Consider the following 18,651-nt stretch of genomic DNA (forward strand, 5'->3'; position numbering starts at 1 on the left):
AGGGAGCAGCAGGGAGGGAACGAGCGGACTCAGCCAACAGGCGTGCGGCACCCCCCCAGCGGCGTGCACCCGTGGTGGACCACCCCAACCGCCCCCCCCCCTTGGTACGCCACTGGCTTGGACTGGTGCATGGTTACACACCCACAAATTAAAAACAAAAGCATAGGGTAGCTGATAAAGGAAAATATTATAAGGTGTCAGAGTCCTTTGGCATGAGATAGACTTAGGAGTATGAAGATGCAGAATGGCAAGGACAAATCAAACTTGGGTATACATATAAAGTATCACATACCATGTAAAATGAGTTTGTCTTGTTGGGCAGACTGGATGGACTGTACAGGTCTTTATCTGCCGTCATTTACTATGTTACTGTATATGTTAGTGTTTATGTAATGCTCCAGTAGTGGCATTTGCTGATTCAGGCAAACCCTAAAAACCGCATATAGATGCATGCCTAGATGGGTTGGGAACTGTTCTATACCAGCCACACCCTGAAGGACCGAGATGTGTGGCCTATGCAAGCTATAGTCTGAGTAAAACTGAAAGGGACTTTCCTGCAAAAGCTACTGTTCTTAGCCCTTAAATGGGTGAATGTGAATACATTCAGAGACTACTTACCAGTATATGGGGTAGAGTTTAAGGTTAAAATGGACAATAACCCAGTGATTTATATTCTAACAACTGCAAAGCTGGATGCAACTAGACACCGATGACTGGCTGCATTGTCCCTTTACAATTTTAGTTTGCAGTATTGACCTAGAAGTACAAATGAGGATGCTGATGTCTCCATAGTCATTATTTACACATTTTATTATCTGCTAAAGTTGGAATAGAGTTAAGGGTAATAAAGCACGCACATGGTTTTCAACACAGTCCTCAGGGCACACCTAGCCAGTCGTGGTTTTCAGGCTATCCCCATTGAATTCCATGCCTCCGAGGACTGGGTTGAAAATCTCTGCACTAAACAGTGTGACAGGGACATATTGGGAAGTCAGTGAAACGAACCTCTTCACCTAAACTGTCCCAGGAAGGAATATATTCTGTCCCACCCCCCCAAGGTTTCTGACACCTAGATAAGGTAATGTAGAGATTCTGAATAGGATCTTTGCGTCTTGGTATTTTGGCTAAGAGAGGAGGGTTCCTTTCATAGGGGAAAACCTGAACTGCTGGCCACAGACTCCAGAGGGCTGGAATCAGAGAGACTAGACTTGCAAAAGAGCTAAAAGATGTGGCAGGAAAGTGACACCTGGAGGCCCTTCCTGAAAAGCAGGCTGGCCCACCTGGAGCAAGAGGGCGACCCAGTGGCAGGATCGCACCTGAGGGCATTGCTCGGGGCAGAGACAGACAGTCCCTGAAAGCACAATCAATGCTTGGGGTCTGGCAGAGGCGGCAAAGGCCCCTGATAATGTAATCAGCACTCCCTGGTATGGTCAGTGCTTGGGTTTTGGCAGAGGTGGCAAAATCCCTAGGAACTCAATTTGCACTCACGATCCAGCAGTGGCCCATGGGAGTGCAACAAGTGCTCAGGGCCGAGTAAAAGAGAATGCCCCTGGGAGTGCTACCGGCACTCAGGGCTTGGCAGAGCAGCAGAAACAGGCCAGGCCAGGCAGAGCCAGACTCCCACTGGATATCCAGCAGCCAACAGTCCAGTGGGCCCAACAGAAGGGTGAGATTTGGCAATATGGTAGGGATGGACAAGGGGAAAAGTGTAATGAAGGAGCAGGGAACTATAATCAATACTGCCCACGTTGGTAAGAGACTTGTTCTAGGAATAAGACTTGCACTGTCTAAAAGATGCTTCATAAGTTGCTTACAAAATACTCTTTATAAAGTTAATGTCATACTGTTTTCATACAATATAGCTGTACTTAGTTACATAAACTATTTAACAGCCAGCCTTGTTCACAGTGGGCTTTTTGATTTCTCCTAGGGGGAAGGGAGGGAAATTCTACCTGTTAATACCTTTCTTCCCCAGATAGAGGCACCAGGCACCAAACGTATGAAGGACTGACCGAGCCTACATGAGGAAAACTCTTTCCAGGTCAGTTTTGGAGCCAGGGATGCTCACAAGGGGGCATTGCACTAGAATAAAGATCCATGTATTCAAATTATTTTACCAACAGGCTCATTTTCGAAAGAGATGGACGTCCAAAAAGTGACATAAATTGGCACTTGGACGTCCATCTCACAGAGACGTCCAAATCGGTATAATCAAAACCGCATTTTGGACGTCTTTCTCCGAAGTCCATTGCAAGGACATCCAAATCTCAAGGGGGCATATCAGAGGCGTGTTCAAGGTGGGACTTGGGCGTTCCTAAGACTTGGACGTCTTTGAGCCATAATAGAACAAAGCAAAAACGTCCAGCACTAAAACCTGGACGTTTTGAGCTAGACCTGTTTTTCTTACGAATAAGGCACAAAAAGGTGCCCCAAATGACCAGATGACCACTGGAGGGAATCAGGGATGACCTCCCCTTACTCCCCCAATGGTCACTAACCCCCTGCCGCCCCAAAAAAGTGTGGTGAAGAACATTACTTGCCAGCCTCTATGCAAGCCTCAGATGTCATATTCAGGTCCATGACAGCAGTATGCAGGTCCCTGGAGTAGTTTAGTGCACTTCAGACAGGTGGAATCAGGTCCATCCCCCCACTACCTGTTACACTTATGCAGGAAACTGTGAACCCTCCAAAACCCACCACAAACCCACTGTACCCACATATAGGTGCCACCTCCACCCTTAAGGGCTATGGTAGTGGTGTACAGTTGGGGGTAGTGGGTTTTGTGGGGCTCAGCACACAAGGTAAGGGAGCTGTGTACCTGGAAGCATTTTATGAAGTCCACTGCAGTGCCCCCTAGGATGCCCAATTGCTATCCTGGCATGTCAGGGGGACCAGTCTGCTAAAAATGCTGGCTCCTCCCACATCCAAATGGCTTGACTTTGGATGTTTTAAACTTGGACGTTTTTGTTTTGAAAATGGCTGAAAATCAAAGCCATCCAAATCGCAAAATGTCCAAATCCAAGGACGTCCATGGTATTTTCGAACACAAAAGATGGACATCCATCTTTTTCGAAAATGACCTCCCCACCTCGGAATTTGGACGTCTTTGTAAAATGTCCAAATTCCGACTTAGATGTTTCTTTCAAAAATGCCTCTCTAAGGGAAAGAAGGCATTTTACCTTAGGTATTTCATAATTCCAAAGAAAACGGAGGGGTTTTTGTCCCATCCTAAACTGAAGGGCCTTGAAACAAATTCCTCATAATAGAAAAATGAAGGTATTTTTCCCTGAGCACCTTAATATCATTCCTCCAAAAAGGGGACTGGCTATACTCTCATCGATTTAAAGGAAACCTATGTTCACACAAAGACCTGTGTGAATTTGTTAATTATGCTTGGTCTCTGTTATGAGTTCTTTAAACTATGTTCTTGTATGATTGATCTGGCGTTTAATTGATTTGGATAGTCAATTCTATCCTATCTACAAATGGCGTTCTTTTCTATTTCCTATTTTTAATGTTTTTTAAAATTGTAAACCGCTTTAATTTGCTCGCAATGAAAGTGGTATAGAAAGTTTAATAAATGATAATGAAGTATCTCAGATTTATAATAGGAAAACATGACCTGTAGTGTTAAATGTTGCTCCTTGACCTAGTATTAACACCATGATTTTTCATAAAAAGCCTAGCTGTGGTAGTACGTGTGAATTGACTTGTAATAGGGCAATTTGATAAATTAAAGAGTAGCAAATCGCCTGGACTGGATGGTATACATTCTAGAACACTGATAGCACTGAAAAATGAACCTGTAGAGCTATTGTAAGTAATATATAATTTTTCTTTAAAATCAAGCATGGTACCAGAAGATTGGAGGGTGGCCAATGTAACACTATTTTTAAAAAGTGTTCCAGAGGTGACCTGGGAAATTATAGACTGGTGAGTCTCACGGTGCCAGACAAACATAAAGAACAAAATTACAGAGCATATACATAGGCATAGATTAATGAGACAAAGCCAACGTGGAATTAGTGAAGAGAAATCTTGCCTCACCAATCTACTACATTTCTTTGAAGAGGTGAATAAACATGTGGATAAAGGTGAGCCAGTTAATACTGTGTATCTGGATTTTCAAAAGGCATTTCATAAAGTACCTCATGAATGACTCCAGAGGAAAACAGAAAGTAATGGGATAGGATGTAATAGAGAATGACACGGGGACGAAGAAAGGGACAGAGCCCACGGGGAAGAAATAGGGACAGAGCCTGCAGGGACGGGGTGGGGATGGGGCAGATCCCACGGGAATGGGGACAAAGTCTGTGGGGATGGGGACAAACTTTGTCCCTGTGTCATTTTCTACTTTGAAGCCTGTTCATGTACTTTTAATGTTTGAGTGATGCAGATGACGATATTTTGATTTTTTTGAAAAACAAGCATGGGGGCTCCTGCACATTCCTGTTATCAGCACATCTTCTATTGCAGGAAGGACTGTGGAAATCCGGAGAGCTAGACTGAATCCTGAGATTGTGGATGACTTATTATTCATCCACCAATCATAACAGTGCTTCATAGGGCATATTTCTCCCCCTGCTATGGCATATAGAACGGGTTGTATTTTGTAACCCTGGACATTTTAACATGGTGGATTAGGATTCTCTGGATAGTAGAAATCAGCTGTTGTTGGGGTTGGAAGGGTAGAAGGTGGTGGTGAGGGGGGTTGTTACAGTTGCTCGTTGTTATTATTGTTTTCTATTTGTGATTTATAAACAACAGTTGAACAGCATATTGTTCCTTTTTGTACTTTAATAAAAAGATTTAAATATAAGTGTTCAAGGCTTCTGAAGATGAGGACAGACCCCACGGGGATGGGATGGGGATGAGGACAGAACCTGCGGGGATGGGGTGGGGACGGAGACAGGGCCCACAGGGATGGGACAGGGTGGGAACAGGGACAAACTTTGTCCCATTGTCATCCTCTAGGAAGTAGTGTCGTATTGTAAATTAAGAACTGGTTAAAAAATAGAAAAGAGAGAGTAGGGTTAAATATTCAGTATTCTCAGTGGAGTGGCCTAGTGGTTAGAGTGGTGGATTTTGGTCCTGGGGAACTGGGTTTGATTCCCACTGCAGGCACAGGCAGCTCCTTGTGACTCTGGGTAAGTCACTTAACCCTCCACTGCCCCAGGGACAAATCAGTACCTAAGCCACATTGAGCCTGCCATGAGTGGGAAAGCACGGGGTACAAATAAAAAGAAGTGTAGATAGTGGGGCTCCCCAGGGGTCTGTGCTGGGACCACTGTTTTTTAAACATATTTATAAGTGATCTAGAGATGGGAATAACTAATGAGGTGTCATCTTTGGTGATATGTTGAAACCTTCTGCTCAGTATGCGGTGGCATCTAAAAAAGCATATCGAATGTTAGGCATTATTAGGAAAGGAATGGAAAACAAAAATGAGAATAGTATAATGCCTTTGTGTCATTCTTTAGTGCGACCACACCTCAAATACTGTGTGCAATTCAGGTCACCACATCTCAAAAAAGATATAACATAAATAGAAAAGGTACAGAGAAGGGCAATAAAAATGATAAACAGGATGGAACGACTTCCATTTGAGGAAAGGTTAAAGAGGCTATGGATCTTCAACTTGGAGAAAAAATGGCTGGGGGGAGATATGATAGAGGTCTATAAAATATTGAGTGGAGTGGAACAGGTAAACGTGAATTGCTTGTTTACTCTTTCCAAAAATACTAGGACTAGAGAGCACGCAATGAAGCTATTAACTTATAAATTTAGAACAAATTGGAGAAAGTATTTCTTCACTCAACATGTACTTAAACTCTGGAATTTGTTGCCAGAGAATGTGGTAACAGCAGTTAGTTTAACAGGGTTTAAAAAGGTTTGGATAAATCCCTGTAAGAAAAGTCCATAAGCCATTATTAAGATGGACTTGGGAAAATCCACTGCTTATTTCTAGGATAAGCAGCATAAAATCTGTTGTACTCTTTTGGGATCTTGCCTGGCACTTGTGATCTGGATTGGCCACTGTTGGAAAGAGGATACTAGGCTTGATGGACCTTCGGTCTGTCCCAGTATGGCAGTGTTTGTTATGCTCTTATGACCTGATCAAAAGCACATCTCTAAAAGGTGCCAAAGAATCAGTGGAAACAACTATCTGGGTTATGGAGTCAAATCCTATTTGAGCCATTACTTCACTTGGAATTTATAGGAACTCTGCTAGACACTAATCAGGCAAAAATCTTTTTCCATCAGGAAAGGATCACCACAGTGGTTTCTGTCATGGAAGAAATTCAAAAGTCAGAAGACACTGGTATCGGATATGTTAGAGTTGTTGAGTTTTATAGCCTTGACAATATCTGTCACTATGAGAGAAGCCTAATGGACCATATGCACCGAATAGGTCATTGAAAGCTTGTGAGATGTCATCTGAAGCACTCAGAAGCTCAAGGATTGTCTGATCTTGTGACAGATCCAATGAAATCTGGTCAGAAGGCAAATCATATGTATAGTTGAATAAGATATGAGGAACTGGTCTAAATTACCGGGTGTGCAGCAAGCTAGTCCAGCATAGCTCCCCTGGGAGTGAGTTCCACAGTGTGGGGGGTACTCCTCAGAAGGCTCACTGGTGAGTATCTTATTGTGCAATTTCTTTTGACAAGGGTTCAGATAGTGATGCTTCTTGAGAACCTTTAGAGACTTCAACGGTGTGCATATGGTAACTTATTCTTTAGGTGCCTGGCCCATTTTGTCTGAAGACCTTGGCCCTATAGTACGGTTGCCAACTAGATCCAGATGCACCCGACAGAGTTGATCCAGTTCTGGCTTTACCCCATTGCATGCAGGAACTTGAGGTTCTGATTTCCCCATTGGATTCCCTAAGAAAAGCAAGGCTACAAGTCCCTGCATGTATTGGGGTAAGCCCAGGACTGGATCAACCCTGTCGGGCGAATCAGGATCTAGTTGGCAACCCTACCCTGTAAGTAGCCAGTGTAAGTTTTCAGGAAGCGTGCCATTTGCAGCTCTCTATCAGTCATGCTGCAGTATTCTGAATTAGTTGGAGTTGGTGTAAGCTATTTTAGTTTGAATAATGTATAGAGCATTACAGTAGTCTAGTTAACATATTATCAATGCATGGACCATTGTGTTTGGAATCATCTTTTCAGTATATGGAGAGAGATTTCGTACATACTGATCAAACAATTCATAGCAATCTAACAAAAAATACCAAAACTGCAGCATACCTGAACCCAACATTTCCACCGTTACCCTCCCTCCCCACAAGCCATATAGGAGGCTAATTCAAATCTTATCATTTCTTAATTCCATGAGAAGATGCAGAAAGTAAACTGCTAGACTTTTGCATAATAATCACTTTGAATGGGCTGTGTCGGCATGACAGTGTGGCTTAGTAAATGGGGGGGGGGGGGGGGGGGGGAATTTAATGGCCTCTTTTGTAATATCCAAATTAGCTTTTCTATTCCAGCAATGTCTTCAGCCTTTTATAACTGAGCCTTTTGGATGCAAACTGCTAGATTTTCAATATTTAGCTATGCAGTCCTTAGCAACTAATAGAGGTAATCTTATAAGGGGCAGATGCATCGGTAAGTCCACTGAATCCTTAAAACAAAGCCTAACCCCCCCCCCCAAAAAAAAAAAAAACCCAAACCAATAACAACCTAACAGAAGAGAAGTCCACCAAAAGCTGCACTGTAGTAATATCTTAAAGTAATGGATAGTCCCACCACATTTGAATTCAACTGCCCGCAAATTCACATCTTCTCCAACAAGTTAAAGGAGTCATATGGTCCTACTTATGTATTTTCTGAGGTGTAAAACATGTTTCCCAAAAGAATCTTCAATTGTGTGCTGACTAAAGACAGGGATGTTAAGCATCTATTAGCATAGTCCCAAACCAGAATCCAAAAATCCCACTGGAGAATGTAACCAAAATAGTGCTTAAGTATAATGGACTAGATTCTACATATGGTGCCTGAAAAATCGGGTGCTGAAAATATCCCCATCTAGGCGTATCCTGTAAACCACCCTTAAATCTAGGCACGTTTACAGAATATGCCTAGCGGATTTATAGAATATACCTAGCGGCCATGCCTGTGCCTAACTCTGGGCTCATCCATTTACGCCATGAAAACTTGGTGTAAATACCGACACCTAGGTTAGAAATAGAGCAGGTGTATTCTATAACCCTGTGCATAGATTTTCAGAACACCTATGGCCCACCCATTCCACGCCCATGGCCATTTCCCCTTTTTTTTAGCAGTGCAATTAGAATTTATGTGCATCATAAATTGCCTAGGAGGTGTAAATTTAATTAATGCCAATTAGTGTCAATTGTTTAAGTGGCATTTATCAGTGCTGATTGGCTTGTTAAGTAAGTAAATTGCTTGCACAAATCTAAAATATGACCGGATTTGCATGCACAATTTCGGTCACGCTATTTAGAATCTGGGAGAATATGGCTAATATATTGTGAATTAATTGGGAGAATAATTCCCTACGGGGCCCTTTTACTAAGCAGCACTAAAATGTGGCCAGCACTATTTTTAGTGCATGGGGTTCCCACGCACTGAGGCCAATTTTAACGTGGCAGTAAAATGGCTGCAATTTCTATTTTCCCCTTAATGGTTATGTGTTAATTTTCCAATTAGTGTGTGGCCATTAGCACGTGAGCCCTTACCGACACCTATTTACTAGGAAGTAAGGGCTCCCACGCTAACCCCATGCTTATCAGGCAGCACGTGGCAATTTACCCGTACGACCCAATTAGTGCAGGCACAACTGCTCTCTGCCTCCATACACGCCCCCACACTAAAAAATATTTTATATCTTATATTTTTAGCATGGGATTGGTGCACGCTAATCCCAGAACTACCACGGGATGCCTAGTGCCATTTAGCAAGCAGTAAGCAAGCAGTGTTGGAAGTCTATCACAAGCTCCACCCAAAGTCGCAAACAATCATCAAACTCGAGGAAGCATTGCAGCCTGCCACAGGGACCGATCACTGAAGGCCAATGCTGTCCCCCATTTGTTTTGCCCTGCTTTTACTCAAAACTTAGGCTTAACCCTTAAATTTAAATCCTAAAGAGAGAGCATGGACACTTAGAGCATTCACAGTGACTGTGAAATTTTGATACATTGTTAACTGTATCATTTGAAAGAGTGTTATTTTACTAGGTTTTAGCTTGAACATTTTTAACACTCAAAATTCGCTAGGTAGTAATGCTAAAATATCTGTAACATCAACATAGCTTCAGATAATTAAATGTTGTTTAACAGTAATGCGTATTTATGATGACTAAGTAAGTACATAAAATTTCTCGTTGAAATTCAAAACGGTTGCTGAGAAAACGGCAAAAAACTCTAGGGGGTTACTTTTTTCCCCCTGAAACATTTACCTCAGCTGTATGGCTGGTGGAAGTGTTCATGCCTTAACTATAGACACCTTCTCAGCCTACTTTTCATTATAGAATAAGCTTCAAATAGGCACTTTTCTAGAGCCTAAATCTAGGTACCCCCTTATAGATTATCCTCTCTGTATGCAGTCCCATGCCCAACATATAAGTGTCTTTTGAAAATTGACCTCATGGTGTTTTCTGTTCTGTTTCAGTCTCATTTCTAATCCAGCACCATGCAGTCTGCAAAGGTTAAAAGATTGCTCTGGTTATTGCTTGCCAATTTTGTTGTGTGAACCTCAGTCTGGATCATTTTTGCGGCGTTTCCTTTTTGCAGCTAAAAGCAGCAGACAGAAACATCAAACTGGTACATGTACACCAATATGTTTTTTGCCGGCATCTGTCTTGTTTTTCTACTGAAACATTTATGTAGTTGTAGTTCAGTCCAACTTCCGTTTACAGGAAGTGGAGTGCTGCAGACCCGTTGAAATGTAACTTCTCAAATGAAATGGAGAACATTGCAAACTATTTTGACTCTTTCGCAATGCAATGGTAATGGTTTCTACAGCTCTCTTTTAACAAACAGTCAATCAGCTATAATTTTGTTAAGCAGGCTACTTTGGCCACTAACATCTTGCTGCTTCTCTCTCTCCCTCCCCCCCCCCCCCCTTGATACTGATTAAGCCGCAGGGAGTGGTTCCTTCACAATCCTTGCTGTTGCCCTGGGCTGCTTCTTCTAGTGTGCAAATAAGGGACCCCTGGTAACTGCAGTCTGACTAAAGGGTTGTACTGTGTGCTACAGAAAAACCACAGGAAAACAGTCTTCTTACCTTTCTGATTTTCCTTAGGTGCCTCTTATCATGGAAAAAAATGAATAAACTAATTTTCAAAAGGATTTAAAATGTTCAGTCTCTCTTGCTCACACGTATGTGAACTTACACTATACTCTCCTAAGTGAAATATTGCTTTGCTTCCTCTCATTGAGGAAGTGGTATCAGCAAGTCAAATGTGCTGCAATGCTTCTCTCTCTCTCTCTCTCTTTTTTTTTAAGCATTAGGAGACTCACTGTGAATATTTTCATAGAGGGGCCCTATAATCAATAAATGCCAGTGTTCCAACCTTTTGCATATTTTTCTGTATGTAGGGGCTGCCTCTGTGTGGTTTATTTATTAATTTTCTTTCTAAACCAAGACAGATCACAATGACACACACACAAAATAAACAAAACAAACTAAAACACTCCCAGACAAAATAAAATACAATACAATAATGCACCTGTTCCCATCTACAACACATTCTCTTCATGTTACTTGGAGGGGCATAATCGAACGGGGACGACCATCTCTAAGGACGCCCATCTCTGAGGAAGTCCCCACGAATGGGCGGGGCATCCCGTATTATCGAAACAAGATGGGCGTCCATCTTTCGTTTCGATAATACGGTCGCGGACGCCCAAATCTCAACATTTAGGTCGACCTTAGAGATGGTTGACCTTGGTTTTCGCTTATAATGGAAACCGAGGATGCATATCTCAAAAATGACCAAATCCAAGGCATTTGGTCATGGGAGGAGCCAGCATTCGTAGTGCACTGGTCTGCCTCACATGCCAGGACACCAACCGGGTACCCTAGGGGGCACTGCCATGGACTTCACAAATTGCTCCCAGGTGCATAGCTCCCTTACCTTCAGTAATGAGCCCCCCAACCCCCCCCCCCAAAACCCACTCCCCACAACTGTACACCACTACCATAGCCCTTAGGGATGAAGGGAGGCACCTACATGTGGGTATAGTAGGTTTCGGGTGGGTTTTGGAGGGCTCACATTTACCACCACAAATGTAACAGGTGGGGGGGATGGGCCTGGGTCCGCCTGTCTGAAGTGCACTGCACCCACTAAAAACTGCTCCAGGGACCTGCATACTGCTGTGACGGAGCTGGGTATGACATTTGAGGCTGGCAGAGAGGCTGGCAAAAAATGTTTTTAAATTTTTTGGGGGGGGGTGGGGGGGTGGGAGGGGGTGGGAGGGGGTTGGTGACCACTGGCGGAGTAAGGGGAGGTCATCCCCGATTCCCTCCGGTGGTCATCTGGTCAGTTCGGGCACCTTTTCGAGGCTTGTCGTGAACAAAAAGGGACCAAGTAAAGTTGGCCAAATGTTCATCAGGGACGCCCTTCTTTTTTCCATCATTGGCTGAGGATGCCCATCACGCCCCAGTCCTGCCTACACTATGCTGCCGACACGCCCTCATGAACTTTGGTCGTCCCCATGACGGAAAGCAGTTGAGCACACCCAAAATCAGCTTTCGATTGTGCCGATTTGGGCAACCTTGAGAGAAGGATGCCCATCTCCCGATTTGTGTCGAAATATGGGCACCCTTCTCTTTCGATTGTTTCCCTGATAATCATCTCAGGTCACAATCCTCATATGTAGTGTCACAGAACCACTGTATTAAGTGTCAAAAGATGGGGAAAATTATATCCTTTCAAATGTGTCTTAAACATTGTTGTATCTGTTCTGTTCCAGGCTCAGATCACAGAGCAGATGCCTTTCTCCTACATTGGGGGAAGGGTCTTCTACATGTGTATCCTCCAGTACCTCTCACTTTGCTGAAACTTGGGCATCCCAACCTCCAGTCCCTGGCTCTCACGGCCTGGATGTTGAGGGCGTAGACTTCACCTCTTTGGGTCTGTCGGAGGGTGTCTGCCGGGTCTTGCTTGCTTCCAGGAAAGATTCCACTAAGAAGAGTTATTTCTTTAAATGGAGGAGGTTCGCCGTCTGGTGTGACGGCAAGGCCCTAGATCCTCATTCTTGTCCTACACAAGCCCTGCTTGAATACCTTCTGCACTTGTCAGAGTCTGGTCTTAAAACCAACTCAGTAAGGGTTCATCTTAGTGTGATTAGTGCTTATCATTTTCGTGTGGAAGGTAAGCTGATCTCGGGACAGCCTTTAGAAAGGTATTAATCCGCAAGCGAACCTTTTCTGGAGATGCGAAGGCGGTAGAACGAGAGGGCATGAAATGAGATTGAAGGGGGGCAGCAGACTCAAGAAAAATGTCAGGAAGTATTTTTTCACGGAGCGAGTAGTTGATGCTGGGAATGACCTCCTGCGGGAGGTGGTGGAAATGAAAATGGTAACGGAATTCAAACATGCGTGGGATAAACATAAAGGAATCCCGTTCAGAAGGAATGGATCCTAAGGAGCTTAGACGAGATTGGGTGGCAGAGCCGGTGACGGGAGGCGGGGATGGTGCTGGGCAGACTTATATGGTGTGTGCCAGAGCTGGAGGTGGGAGGCGGGACTGGTGGTTGGGAGGAGGGGATAGTGCTAGGCAGACTTATACGGTCTGTGCCAGAGCTGGTGATGGGAGGCGGGACTGGGGGTTGGAAGGCGGGGATAGTGCTAGGCAGACTATACGGTCTGTGCCAGAGATGGTGGTGGGAGGCGCGGGCTGGTGGTTGGGAGGCGGGGATAGTGCTGGGCAGACTTATACAGTCTGTGCCCAGAAAAGGACAGGTACAAATCAAGGTAAGGTATATACAAAAAGTAGCACATATGAGTTTATCTTGTTGGGCAGACTGGATGGACTGTGCAGGTCTTTTTCTGCCGTCATCTACTATGTTACTATGTTACTATGTATCTGCCATGTGTCTCAAATAGAGTGGTTCTAGTTCCATGCCACTGGTCCTGCAAAAGAACTCTTTCATGTCTCCTCAAGATGCACCTTAGCCAGTTTAGGAATGGAGAAAAGAAATGCCCCCTCCGACCTTAATAACCTGGCTTGTAAATTTCAAGAACATTTGACAATAAGCAGAGTCATGCTATAGTATGTTAGGCTTCATTTTCAAAGCACATGGACATCTCAAAATGGCAAAAAAGTCCATCTGCCAAAAACATCCAAATTGTGATTTTGGAACGGCAGAATTTGGATGTCCTACACTGCAGCTCATCCAAATAACAAGGGGGGGGGGGCGTGTTTTGGGTTTATTTTGGGTCGGACTAGGGATGGCTCAAAATTAGGACTTTCAACAGCGATAATCGAATGGGAAGAAACATCCAAGTTTAAAAAGAAGGATGTTTGTTTCAGTCACATCCAGGGTACAGAAAGGTGCTCTGACTGAGTAGCAGACCACAGAAGAGATTAAGATATGAACCTTCATGAATCCCCCAGTGGTTCCTGTCCCCCTCCCTCAGGCCACTTTTTACTGCAGCATAGTAGAAGGGTCCTTTAACTGGCTTATGGCTTTGCTAGCTCCAACTATCTGGAAATTCAATGACTGAGCCCGGACATGGCCCAGCAATGAATTTCTGGGAATAACGCTGGTGGTGGTCAGCAAAATGCTGATCATAACTGGCTGAATTTATCAAACTGAGGGTCCCTTTAACTAAAGGGTTGGTAGGTGGAAATAGGGTTGCAACACGCCAATCCGGAACTACCGCCGGGCTACCGCAGCAGCCCAGCAGTAATTCCGCCCCCAATGTGCACCATTTCCAGTACTACAGAAATTAATTTACATATTTTTACCAGCAGGGTTACCTAGCAGTAATTGGGCAATGCTGCATACTGCCTGGTTACCGTTGGCTTAGCACGGGAGCCCCTACTGCCACCTCAACGGGTGGAGGTAAGTGTTGCCCCCTGAAACGGTTCCACAGGGTTACCCCGTGCAAGCCATTTCCGTGGGTTTTCTTCCCCCCCCCCGGAAATGGCGCACGCTTGGGGTGGGACTACCTCTGGCGGCTGCGTTGGGCTGGTGGCAGTACTGAAAGAGCGAGTGGTAAGCTCACATTGGGCTTACCGCTGCTTTGTAAAAGGGCTCCAAGGTGATTAACCTATGGAAAATTCAGCAGTTTAGTATGCTGGCCACTTGATCTGTAAGACAAACCCCAATATATTGAAGCATCCTAATTAATAATTTGCACCTCCAACGTTCCATCGCTGTCTGGCTGCCTGGGTTCGTAACATCTCATGACGTCAGCCAGCCTCCAGCGTTCCATTACCCCTCACTGCCCCGCCCTCGCGTCAAAACGTAATGATGCCAGAGGGCGGAACAGTGAGAGGGAAGGGAACGCTGGAGGTGAGCTGACGTCAGGATGTAACCAACGGAAGAGAAGCTAGCCAGGCCAGCCAGAAAACGATGAGGTACAAAGAAAGAGAGAATCACGGGACATCGAGGGGAGGGAAGGGCAGGGCAGAGCACAGCACAGCACAGCAGAGCAGAATAGATGAACATGGATGGGAGGAGAGGAGAGGAGAGAAGAGAATCGTGGGACACGGATGGGAGGGCAGGGAAGAGAAGAATCGCTGGACATGGAGGGGAGGGGAGGGCAGGGGAGAGGCAAAAAAAAAATCACTTACAAGACAGCCTTTCTAGGGCCCGTTTCATTGTTGAGGAAACAGGCTGGGTTCCACTAGTGTTATCATAAAAGAGTGAGAAAACCCAGCATCTGATGCACGGAAGATGCCTTTTCCCTCCTAGATTGTGTTTAAGAAATGTGATGCATTTGTTCTGTTAAGGCAGGTGAATTCATTGTATGATCATTTTTTCTCCTGTTATAGTTGCACAGAGACTATTTATCATTAAATATAAAGTCGTGATCAGCAAGATATTTTTTGCTGAACAAAGGAGGAAAATAATGTATAAAGGTTAACTTGATTCAGGTCACCGAGGTTACTTCTTATTGGACAATTATTTATTTGTCATGAACCAGAGACTGAAAACTCCTTTGCAGAACTTTGAATTGTTTTTGAGTTCCTGCTTTTAGCTCTCACATTACAAGATAAACTACCTGTTTTGCATACTTAGGACAATATACAGGGGGTTGGGTTACAAAGCCCTGGATTTAGTATTTTCTTGCAGTTGCCAAATAATGTCATGCAATTATCAATTGGATGACATTACTGTATTTGGCAATGACCAGAAAGAACATCTTTTGCAATTCATATTCCACTGTCTTTGTGTTATAACCAAGGGATCAATATTCAAAGGGGTCCTTTTACAAAGCTGCAGGAAAAAGGGCCCCGCGGTAGCTGTTTTGCCTGTGCACCAGGGCCCTTTTTACCACAGTCGGTAAAAAGCCCCATAAACAAAATGGCCATGGCCATATGGTGGGGAGCTGTTACCACCACCCATGGTAACCCGACAGTAACTGGGCAGCACAAGGAGATGCCCAATTACTCCCGGGTTACCGCCATACTAACCACTTCTGGGGTTTTTTCCTCCCAAAATGCGCACACTTGACCTGGAACTACTGCCGGCAGCCGCATTGGGCCAGTGGTATTCCTGGAATAGTGAGTGGTAAGCTCACGTTGGGCTTACCGCCACTTTGTAAAAGGGCCCCAAAGTGATTTAACAGACCAGAAGAGGCTCCTGCCTGGTTAAATCGCTTGTGTGAGGCCACCGAAACTGCTAAACTGAAAACCGCCTATATTATGGGCGGTTGGGGATAGAGTCGGCATTTATATGGTTGTGCCAATACTCAGCATTTAATTGACTAAGGAGCTCATTTTCAAAACAGAAAAATGTCCAAAAAGTGGCATATTTGCATTTGGACGTTTTTCTCACAAAAACGTCCAAATTGGTATTTTCAAAACCAATTTTTAGACGTTTTTCTATGAAGTCCTTCAGATGTGCGATCAAATCACAAGGGGGCATGTCAGGGGCATGTTAAAGGTGGGATCTGGGCATTCCTAACACCTGGACGTTTTTCAGCCATAATGGAACAAAGCAAAACCGCCCAGGACTAAAATTAAGACGTTTTGAGCTAGACCAATTTTTATAACGTATAAGGCACAAAATGACCAGATGACCACTGGAGGGAATCAGGGGTGACCCTCCAATACCCCCACAGAGGTCATTGACCCCCCCCCCCCGCAAATGTGAATACAAATATGATTTAGCAACTTCTATGACAGCTTCAGATGTTAGAGCCAGGTCTATTAGAGCAAATGAAGGTCCTTGGAGTAGTGTAGTGGTCAGTGTAGTGCAGTGCACCGTGGAGTGGGGAACTCTGGTCCCTATCTCCCTCTGTCTGTCACATTTGTATTGGAAGCTGTGAGCCCTCCAAAACTCACCAGAAACCCACTGTACCCACATATGTGCCCCCTTCACCCATAAGGGCTATTGTGTACAGCTGTGGGAAGTGGGTTTTGGGGGGCTCAGCAGACAAGATAAGGGAGCAATGGTGAAATGTGTACCTGAGAGCATGTTTTTGAAGTCCACTAGGGTGCCTCATTTATCTTCTGGGATGTCTGGGAGACCAGTCTACTAAAAATGCTGGCCCCTCCTACATCCCAATGGCTTGATTTTCTAGGTTTTTCACCTGGACGTTTTTGTTTTGAAAGTGGGCCAAAAAACAAGACGTTTTTCTTTTTGGAAAATGTACTTCTTATTCAGATTTTGGACGTTTTTTTGCAAAACATCTAAAGTCGGACTTAGACATCATATCGAAAATGCCCCTCCATGTTAACTACTACTACTACTTAACATTTCTAGAACACTACTAGGGTTACGCAGCGCTGTACAGTTTAACAAAGAAGGACAGTCCCTGCTCAAAGGAGCTTACAATCTGTTAACCAGACAAATCAGACCACATAAAACACAGTCTTATCTTTATTTGGTTTCACTTAGCGTGAATATCTCACTTCACCGGATAGAGCCAGATGCATAAACCTGGATTTTCAATGCTGGTACCCAGTCATAGCTTGGCATTGAATGATGATGTTGATGAGTAATTATAGCCCACTTTTCTCCAGAAATTTAGGTAAATAATTACCATATAAAAACAGCGTAATCTATATCTAAAGATAATAATTAATAATAACATAAACAGAAAAGTGGCAATAATCTCATAACATTTTGAAAACAAATGTGATTTCAACTGTTTACAAAAGTCAGCATAGCATAAATATGATCTCAGGACTGCTGGAAGTGCAGTCCAAAGCTTTACCATTTGATGTTTAATAGATTTCTCCTGGAAACATTTTAATTTAACACCTCTAAAAGAGGGACATTGTAATAACAAATAGGTACATGGATATAACTCTGGCAGCGACCAAAAATAATGCTGACTGCCGCCGGCTGAATATTTCTGCACTGTTTGGGGACAAAGTATGAAGTATTTGTTACGAAAAACATATCACACTGAAGTGGACTAACTGTTCACTCTAATAGGAGGAAAAGGTCTCAGATATCACCTGGAAGCTGCCCATTTTATTCTTATGGGGTTAAGCATAATCCACAGCGGCGATTAGATATCAATCATTAACCAAAAACCTCCTCCCTATTCTCTTTTAATCTTTATCATTCAGTGATATAAGTTTTCAGCTTCAAAGGCAACTTGTCTTGGTAATTTTCTTCTCATGCACTTTGTAAATGGCAATAATCCATGTGATTACAGTGACACTTATTTGGAAAACGCTCCAACCCATCAGGCACCTGTTTCGCCAATGCTTCTGCACAGAGGGGCCCTTTTACTAAGCCGCGTGTCTACGCGTGCCCAACGTGCGCCGAAATGGAGTTACTGCCCAGCTACTGTGTGGCTCTTGTGGTAATTTCTTTTTTTTGGCGTGCATCCTATATGCGCGTCTGCAAAATAATTTTCGGACTCACTTATTGGACGCGCGCCAAGTGGCATTTGACGCGTGTAGGTCATAACCGTCTGGTTACAGCGTGAGACTTTACCGCTAGGTCAATGGCTGGTGGTAAGGGCTCAGGCCCAAAATGGATGCGCAACAATTTTCATTTTGCCGCACGTCCATTTTTGGCAAAAATTTTAAAAAGGCGTTTTTTACAGGTGCGCTGAAAAATGATTCTACGCCCGCCCAAAACATGCATCTACACTACCGCAGGCTATTTTTCAGCGCGCCTTTATAAAAGGGCCTCAGAGTGTCCTTTTTCAGGAGGAGGGAGGAAGGAGAAGACTGGGGATATTGTGGTTTGACCTGTACAAGTAGGGTCAGAGTTGATTTGGAGGACCAGGATTGGGATTGATATTCCCAGCAAAAAGCAGGAGAGGCTCTGCCCTTTCTGCCTCGCCTCACCCCATGCTTGGAATAAACTCCCTGAGCCCATTCGCCAGGCCCCCTCCCTGCCCATCTTCAAATCCTTGCTCAAAGCCCACCTCTTCAATGTCGCCTTCAGCACCTAACCACCATACCTCTATTCAGGAAATCTAGACTGCCCCAATTTGACATTTCGTCCTTTAGATTGTAAGCTCCTTTGAGCAGGGACTG

At 44.1% G+C, this 18,651-nt stretch overlaps 1 protein-coding gene across 1 annotated transcript in view; it reads right to left on the minus strand.

The window, feature by feature from the left end:
- APBB1IP (amyloid beta precursor protein binding family B member 1 interacting protein) overlaps positions 1 to 10,359 on the minus strand; it is a 247,373-nt gene extending 237,014 nt beyond the window's left edge. Inside the window, exon 1 of the mRNA XM_030199285.1 lies at positions 10,254 to 10,359. The gene's annotated coding sequence lies outside the window, so the exon portion shown is untranslated. The remainder of the gene's footprint in view (positions 1 to 10,253) is intronic.
- Positions 10,360 to 18,651: the final 8,292 nt, after the last annotated feature.

This window comes from Microcaecilia unicolor, chromosome 1 (assembly GCF_901765095.1).
Source record: "Microcaecilia unicolor chromosome 1, aMicUni1.1, whole genome shotgun sequence".
Taxonomy (NCBI): domain Eukaryota; kingdom Metazoa; phylum Chordata; class Amphibia; order Gymnophiona; family Siphonopidae; genus Microcaecilia; species Microcaecilia unicolor.